The sequence below is a fragment of the Heterodontus francisci genome, unplaced genomic scaffold (assembly GCF_036365525.1).
Source record: "Heterodontus francisci isolate sHetFra1 unplaced genomic scaffold, sHetFra1.hap1 HAP1_SCAFFOLD_286, whole genome shotgun sequence".
In the NCBI taxonomy this organism is placed as follows: domain Eukaryota; kingdom Metazoa; phylum Chordata; class Chondrichthyes; order Heterodontiformes; family Heterodontidae; genus Heterodontus; species Heterodontus francisci.
The window spans coordinates 2,122,544-2,130,799 of NW_027141006.1; the positions used below are offsets into that span (position 1 = coordinate 2,122,544).

At 42.2% G+C, this 8,256-nt stretch overlaps 1 non-coding gene and 1 pseudogene across 1 annotated transcript; both read left to right on the forward strand.

Moving 5' to 3' along the window:
• Positions 1-5,574: 5,574 nt before the first annotated feature.
• Positions 5,575-5,647, forward strand: trnaf-gaa (transfer RNA phenylalanine (anticodon GAA)). The gene has a single exon. It is a non-coding gene; the product is annotated as a tRNA-Phe (tRNA).
• A 2,296-nt stretch (positions 5,648-7,943) lies between these two features.
• LOC137361735 (U2 spliceosomal RNA) lies at positions 7,944-8,052 on the forward strand (annotated as a pseudogene).
• Positions 8,053-8,256: the final 204 nt, after the last annotated feature.

An 8,256-nucleotide genomic window follows, 5' to 3' on the forward strand; every position in this document is an offset into this window, starting at 1 on the left:
CAGGACCCTGAGCTTCCGGTTGCTTGCCATTTCAACACTCCCCCCTGCTCTCATGCTCACATCTCTGTCCTGGGATTGCTGCAGTGTTCCAGTGAACATCAACGCAAGCTCGAGGAACAGCATCTCATCTACCGATTAGGCACACTACAGCCTGCCGGACTGAACATTGAGTTCAATAATTTCAGAGCATGACAGCCCCCCATTTTACTTTCATTTTTAGTTATTTTTTTTTCCTTTTTTTTTACATTCTTTTTTACATTTTTTACAATCTATTTTTGCATTTATTTCATTTCATCTTAGTTTGTTCAGTTTGCTTACCCACTGTTTTTTTTCAGGTTTTTTTTCAGGTTTGCACTTGCTGCTGTTCAATATTCAGTGTATTCACACCTAATCTGTACTAATGCTTTGTCTTTCAACACACCAATAACATATTGTTTGCCTTTGCTCCGTGACCTTTTGGTCAGCTATGTGGCCTGGTCCAATCTGCACCTTCTCCTTTGTTATCTCTTGCCCCACCCCCACCTCACTTGCTTATAATCTGTGACTTTTCTAATATTTGTCAGTTCCAAAAAGGGTCACTGACCCGAAACGTTAACTCTGCTTCTCTTTCCACAGATGCTGCCAGACCTGCTGAGTGATTCCAACATTTCTTGTTTTTGTTTCAGATTTCCAGCATCCGCAGTATTTTGCTTTTATTTTTGTGAGTTTTGCCATTTTGTTTTTCCCTTTTTTAAGGCTTCATGAGCAGAGAGTACAGGGAGTGTTTGAAATGAGCAAGCCTCGCTTTGATTCAGGACTCTTACCTCTCTGCAGCATCTCACTATGAAAGATTGAATTTGATCTCATTTCATTCTCAGCTCGGGGTCTGTGCGGCTCAGTGGCACTTCTGGCTGTCTCCCGCTTCACAATCCATCAGTACTGAGAAAGCAATGGGGAATATTACTCACATGTTGTATTCTTTAATTTTTTGGAAAACTTGAATGCATGTATTTTCTTCCAAAACAAGGACACCAAGCCACTGTTGATGTAGGGCTGAAATAGCTCAGTTGGGAGAGCGGTAGACTGAAAATCTAAAGGTCCCGGGTTTCAGCAATTTTGCTTCCTTATGCGTCCCTTGCCTTGGTTCTGATTTTCCGGTTGCACAATTTACTTTGAAATTATTTACCAAGCACCAGTGGATTGAATTTGAGAAACAACACAGAGTCATTTACAGCACAGAAGGTGGTCGTTTGGCCTATCACGTCCATGCTGGCTCTCCCCGGAGCAATCTAGTCAGTTCCAGTCACCAGCTCGATCCCTTTTCTCCTGCAGGTTTCTTTCCTTCAAGTATCCATTTAATTTCCTTTTCAAATCATTGATTGTCTCTGCTTCCACCACACTCGTGGGCCAAGACATCCCCACCCACAACATAAAAAATTCCACCTCATCAAGGATGGGAAATACTTACATCTTCTATATTTGCTTATTCTCTATTTCTATGAGAATAGACTGACAGTCAACATGAAAGGAAACCCAAAAATCTTCGAGCAGCATGTAAATGATAAGTGGGTAGTAAGGGGTTGAGTCGGGCCTATTAGGGACAAAAAGGATAATATAAGCTTAGAGGTGCAGGGAAATGTTAATCTACTTAATGAGTACTTTGTATCAGTGATCACTAAGGAAGTGGAATTTGACAAAATATCAGTCGAAGTGAAGAGAGCAGAGTCAACGGAGAGGGTACAAATTGAGAGAGGGAGGTACTAAAAAGGCTGGCTGTGCTTAGGGAAGATAAATCACCTGGCTCACATCCCAGGTTGCGAAAGGATATGCGGATGCAGATAACGGAAGGGCTTGCTATAATCTCCCAATCTTCCCTGGATACGGGGGAGGTGCCAGAGGATTAAACAGTGGCAAATGCGACACCCTTATTCAAGAAAGGGTGTAAGGACAGTCCGGGTAACTACAGGCTAGTTAGATTAACAGCAGCGGTGGGTAAGGTTTTAGAAAGAATAATCAGGGTAAAAAATCAACAGTCACTTGGAGAGGTTCGAGTTAATTAAGGAGAGTGAGCATGGATTTATAAATGGGAGTTCATGCTTGACTAATCTAACTGCATTTTTTGATGAACTAACAGAGCAGGTTGATGAAGGGAATGCAGTGGATGTTGTTTTATGGATTTTAAGGAAGCGTTTGACAAGGTACCACATAAAAGGGCGGTTAACAAAATTGAGGTTCGTGGTATAGGAGGGTCAGTGTCCAATTGGATAGAAAATTGGTTTAAGGACAGAAAACAGCGAGTCTTATTAAATGGTTCTTTGTCAGACTGGAGGATAGTCGACAGTGGTGTTCCCCAAGGGTCAGTGCTAGAACCACTGCTTTTTTTGCTCAAGGTAAGTGACTTGGATCTTGGAATACAGAGTAGAATCTCAAAATATGCCGATGACACCAAACCTGGAGGAGCGGCAAACAGTGAGGATGAAATGAACTGCCTGCAACAGGACAGTGATAGGCTAGCAGAATGGGCAGACAGGTGGCAGATGGAATTTAATAGTGACAAGTGTGAGGTGATGTATTTTGGCATAAGGAATAGGGAGAGGCAATATATACTTAATGGCACAGTTCTAAAGAGTGTACTGGAATAGAGGGACTTGGGGTTCATGTGCATCAATCTTTGAATGAGGCAATTCATATTGCGAGAGTGGTTCGCAAAGCATATGGGATCTAGGGCTTTATAAATAGAGGCATTGAGTACAAAAGCATGGAAGTTATGCTGAACCATTATAAAACTCTGGTTAGGCCCCAATTGGAGTGTTGCTTCCAGTTCTGCTCAGCAGACTTTAGAAAGAATGTGAGGGTCCTTGAGACGATGCAGAGGCGATTTACCAGAAAGGATCCAGGGATGGGGGATTTTAGTTACAAGGTTAGGTTGGAAAAGCTAGGATTATTCTGCCTTTCTCAAAGGAGATTGAGTGGAGAATTGATAGAGGTGTATAACACCTCTAGAGAACAGGCCATCCTGGACTGGGTATTGTGTAATGAGAAAGGATTAGTTAACAATCTTGTTGTTCCCTTGGGGAAGTGCGCCCATAATATGATAAAATTCTTCATTAAGATGGAGTTGATTCCGAGACTCGGGTCCTGAATCTAAACAAAGAATACTATGAAGGTATGAGGCGGGAGTTGGCTATGATAGATTGGGGAACGTTACTTAAAGGGTTGACAGTGGATAGGCAATGGCTAGCATTTAAAGGGCGCATGGATGAATTACAACAATTGTTCATTCCTGTCTGTGCAAAAGTAAAACAGGAAGGGTGGCTCAACTGTGGCTTACAAAAGAAATTAAGGAAAGTATTAGATCCAAGTAGGAGAAATATAAAATGGCCAGAACAAGCAGCAAACCTGAAGATTGTGAGCAGTTTGGAATTTAGCAGAGGAGGACAAAAGGATTGATTAAGAAGGGGGAAATAGAGTATGAGAGTAAGCTAGCAGAGAACATAAAAACTGACTGTAAAAGCTTCTATAGATATGTGTAGAGAATAAGATTAGTGAAGACAAATGTGGGCCCCTTACAGTTAGAAACGGGGGAATTTATAATGGGGAACAAAGAAATGGCAGACCAATTAAATACATACTTTGGATCTGTCTTCACAAAGGAGGATACAAATTATCTCCCAGAAATGTTGGGGAACATAGGGTCTAGTGAGAAGGAGGAACTGTATGAAATCAGTATTAGTCGGGAATGTTTGGGAAATTGATGGGATTGAAGGCCGAAAAATCCCCAGGGCCTGATAATCTACATCCCAGAGTACTTGAGGAAGTGGCCCTTGAAATAGCAGATGCATTTCTGGTCTTTTTTCAAAATTCTATCGACTCTGGAACAGTTCTAATGGATTGGACGGTAGTTAATGTAACTCCACTATTTAAAAAAAGAGGCAGAAATTAAACAGCGAATTATATACCGGTTAGCCTGACATCAGTCGTGGGGAAAATGCTGGAGTCCATTATAAAAGATGTAATAGCAGAGTGCAATAATAACTCGTCTCCACTCCTAGTATTTCTAAATCCCACACATTCACTATAATGGGAACAATTATTTCCTGTTGTGTCTCTCTCAGATTTGTAAACTTCACTGGATTGGAGTGAGGTAACATCTACTGGCGGGAAGCAAGAACTGCAATTAAGCAGCAGAAACTCCACAGTCTGTCAGGGTTAAAGAAACATTGCAATGTGAGGATACAGCGAAGTGGATTGATTGGGTAGATGGAGACATGATTCCACTTGTGGTGGTGTCTGAAGCTAAGGCCAGAAATACAAAATTGTCATTAATAAAAGAAATGAGGAATTCATGAAAAATGTAGTAACGTAGTGAATGGTTCGAATGTGGATAGAATAGAAAGTGAGATTGGATGGACAGAAGCAGTCTGAAAGGATGGCTGAAACAAAAGGTGAGTGCCCTGAAACGTTAACGTTAATCTCACAGCACAGATGCTGCCAGAGCTGCTGAACATTTCCAGCACTTTCTGTTTTTATTTCCGCATTTGCAGGATGTTGCTTTGATCTGAAAAAAAATGGATGATTGGCTGGAGGGTTATAGTGAAATTCCACAGCATTGATTCTCGCTTAGGGAGTATGGTTAATTAACATGCGAGAGATCCCGGGTTCAAGTCACGGACGAGCCCTGGTCTGCTGGCATTTTTAGATTAAGGTCATCTATTGGTTTCAGCCTTGCAGAAGGTGGAATTTACTTCCATACGGAGCTGGCTTGAGGACCAGACAACTGGATTCAAAGAGCTTGTCGACAAAATTGCAATTAACTAAATGTACAGATAGCCAAGTGGGAATATAAAGTTGTTGCTGTAATTGTGACCTGACTCCAAAAACAACAGGACTGGGTTCTGGCCTGGTATGGAATGGAATTCTTCAGTGTTTCTGTTGTTTGGCTTGCATTGACTCATCGATTTTCTTGTTTTTCACTTTGTCGATGCCTTTGAATAATTGTGGATCCTTCTTCAGGGTGTCTTCTTTCACCAGGTAGTTGTGACCTCTGATGATGTTGATTGTAATCAGCTTCAACTCGCTGATAGTTTTGGAAGTGAGCAGATTTCCTTTGCTTGAGTCTACAACATGGAACTCAGTCTGACATGTGGACCCATGGGAGGATTTGAATGCCATCCCTGCGTTGGAGTTGCATCCATCCAATAAGGGACCGAGTAGAAGTGACAGTTCTGTCAGTCGCACATGAGACTTTTAATGGCAGGGTTGTGAGTTTGAGTGCCATTCTGTTTTTCCCTTTTGTAAGGCTTCATGAGCAGAGAGTACAGGGAGTGTTTGAAATGAGCAAGTCTCGCTTTGATTCAGGACTCTTACCTCTCAGCAGCATCTCACTATGAAAGATTGAATTTGATCTCATTTCATTCTCAGCTCGGGGTCTGTGCGGCTCAATGGCACTTCTGGCTGTCTCCCGCTTCACAATCCATCTGTACTGAGAAAGCAATGGAGAATATTACTCACATGTTGTGTTCTTCAATTTTTTGGAAAACTTGAATGTATGTATTTTCTTCCAAAACAAGGACACCAAGTCATTGTTAATGTCGGGCTGAAATAGCTCAGTTGGGAGAGCTTTAGATTGAAGATCTAAAAGTCCCTGGTTCAATCCCGGGTTTCAGTAATTTTGCTTCCTTTGCGTCCCTTGCCTTGGTTCTGATTTTCCGGTTGCACAATTTACTTTGAAATTATTTACCAAGCACCAGTGGATTGAATTTGAGAAACAACACAGAGTCATTTACAGCACAGAAGGTGGTCGTTTGGCATATCACGTCCATGCTGGCTCTCCCCGGAGCAATCTAGTCAGTTCCACTCACCAGCTCAATCCCTTTCCTCCTGCAAGTTTCTTTCCTTCAAGTATCCATCCAATTTCCTTTTCAAATCATTGATTGTCTCTGCTTCCACCACACTCGTGGGCCAAGTCATTACAACCCACAACAAAAGCAAGTTCCACCTCATCAAGGATGGGAAATACTTACATCTTCTGTATTTGCTTGTTCTCTATTTCTATGAGAATAGACTGGCAGTCAACATGAAAGGAAACCCAAAAATCTTCGATCAGCATGTAAATGATAAGTGGGTAGTAAGAGGTTGAGTCGGGCCTATAAGGGACAAAAAGGATAATATAAGCTTAGAGGTGCAGGGCAATGTTAATCTACTTAATGAGTACTTTGTATCAGTGATCACTAAGGAAGTGGAATTTGACAAAATATCAGTCGAAGTGAAGAGAGTAGAGTCAATGGAGAGGGTACAAATTGAGAGAGGGAGGTACTAAAAAGGCTGGCTGTGCTTAGGGTAGATAAATCACCTGGTCTGGATGGCTGGCATCCCAGGTTGCGAAAGGAAATGCGGATGCAGATAATGGAAGAGTTTGCCATAATCTTCCAATCTTCCCTGGATACGGGGGAGGTGCCAGGAGTAAACAGTGGCAAATGCGACGCCCTTATTCAAGAAAGGGTGTAAGGACACTCCGGCTAACTACAGGCTAGTTAGATTAACAGCAGCGGTGGGTCAGGTTTTAGAAAGAATAATCAGGGTAAAAAATCAACAGTCACTTGGAGAGGTTTGAGTTAATTAAGGAGACTGAGCATGGATTTATAAATGGGAGTTCATGCTTGACTAATCGAACTGCATTTTTTGATGAGCTAACAGAGCAGCTTGCGAAAGGGAATGCAGTGGATGTTGTTTATATGGATTTTAAGGAAGCGTTTGACAAGGTACCACATAAAAGTGGGGTTTACAAAATTGAGGTTCGTGGTATAGGAGGGTCAGTGTCCAATTGGATAGAAAATTGGTTTAAGGACAGAAAACAGGGAGTCTTATGAAATGATTCTTTGTCAGACTGGAGGATAGTCGACAGTGGTGTTCCCCAAGGGTCAGTGCTAGAACCACTGCTTTTTTTGCTAAAGATAAATGACTTGGATCTTGTAATATTGAGTAAAATCTCAAAATATCCCGATGACAACAAACTTTGAGGAGTGGCAAACAGTGGGGATGATATGAACTGCCTGCAACAGAACAATGATAGGCTAGCAGAATGGGCAGACAGGTGGCAGATGGAATTTAATAGTGACAAGTGTGAGGTGATGTATTTTGGCATAAGGAATAGGGAGAGGCAATATTTACTTAATGGCACAGTTCTAAAGTGTGTGTTGGAATAGAGGGACTTGGGGTTCATGTGCATCAATCTTTGAAGGTGGCAAGACATATTGCGAGAGTGGTTAGCAAAGCATATGGGATCTTGGGCTTGAAAAAAAGAGGCATTGAGTAAAAAGCAGGGAAGTTATGCTGAACCATTATAAAGCTCTGGTTCGGCCCCAGTTGGAGTGTTGCTTCCAGTTTTGCTTACCACACTTAAGAAAGAATGTGAGCGTCCTTGAGAGGATGCAGAGGAAATTCACCAGAATGGATCCAGGGATGGAGGATTTTAGTTACAAGGTTAGGTTGGAAAAGCTAGGGTTGTTCTACCTGCATCAAAGGAGAGTGAGGGGAGAATTGATAGATGTGTTTTCGGCTATGACAGTTTTAAATAAGTTGGCAAGGAAACATTGTTCCCGTTAACTATTGGTACAAGGACTAGGGGACACAGATTGAAGGTTTTGGACAGGAGGTACGGGGGAATGTGCGCAAGAACTTTCTTACACTGATTGGTGATGATCTGTAACTCGCTGCCCATGAGGGCGGTGGAAATGGAGACAATCGAGGATTACAAAATGAATTTGAATGGGCACTTGAAGGAAATAATTTTACAGGGCTATGGGGATCGAGCAGACAAGTGATAACTCGTCTCCACTCCTAGTATTTCTAAATCCCACACATTCACTATAATGTGAACAATTCTTTCCTGTTGTGTCTTTCTCAGATTTGTAAACTTCACTGCATTGGAGTGAAGTGACATCTACTGGCAAGAAACATGAACTGCCGCTTCTCGGCCTTTTGGCTCAGATCAAGTGTAGTATCTGTTCTTATCAGTGCTTATTTGATTGAGAAGAGACCATGATCATTGCCTTTTGATCCTGGGGAAGCTTTGAGTAAAATGGCAAGAACCAATTTTCGAACTTCGGGCCAGGGAGTGCGCAACACCGTTCGGGTGGTCGTGAAGGACAAGGAAGGAGATGCACCGGTCGATCGCACCTTCTTCATCAAGAAAATTCTCTTCGATTGCTGCGGATTTCAAGCGACGGACGTCTTCTGCCTCCAGGATTTCCCCAGCAGTGGATACTTCGACGTGAC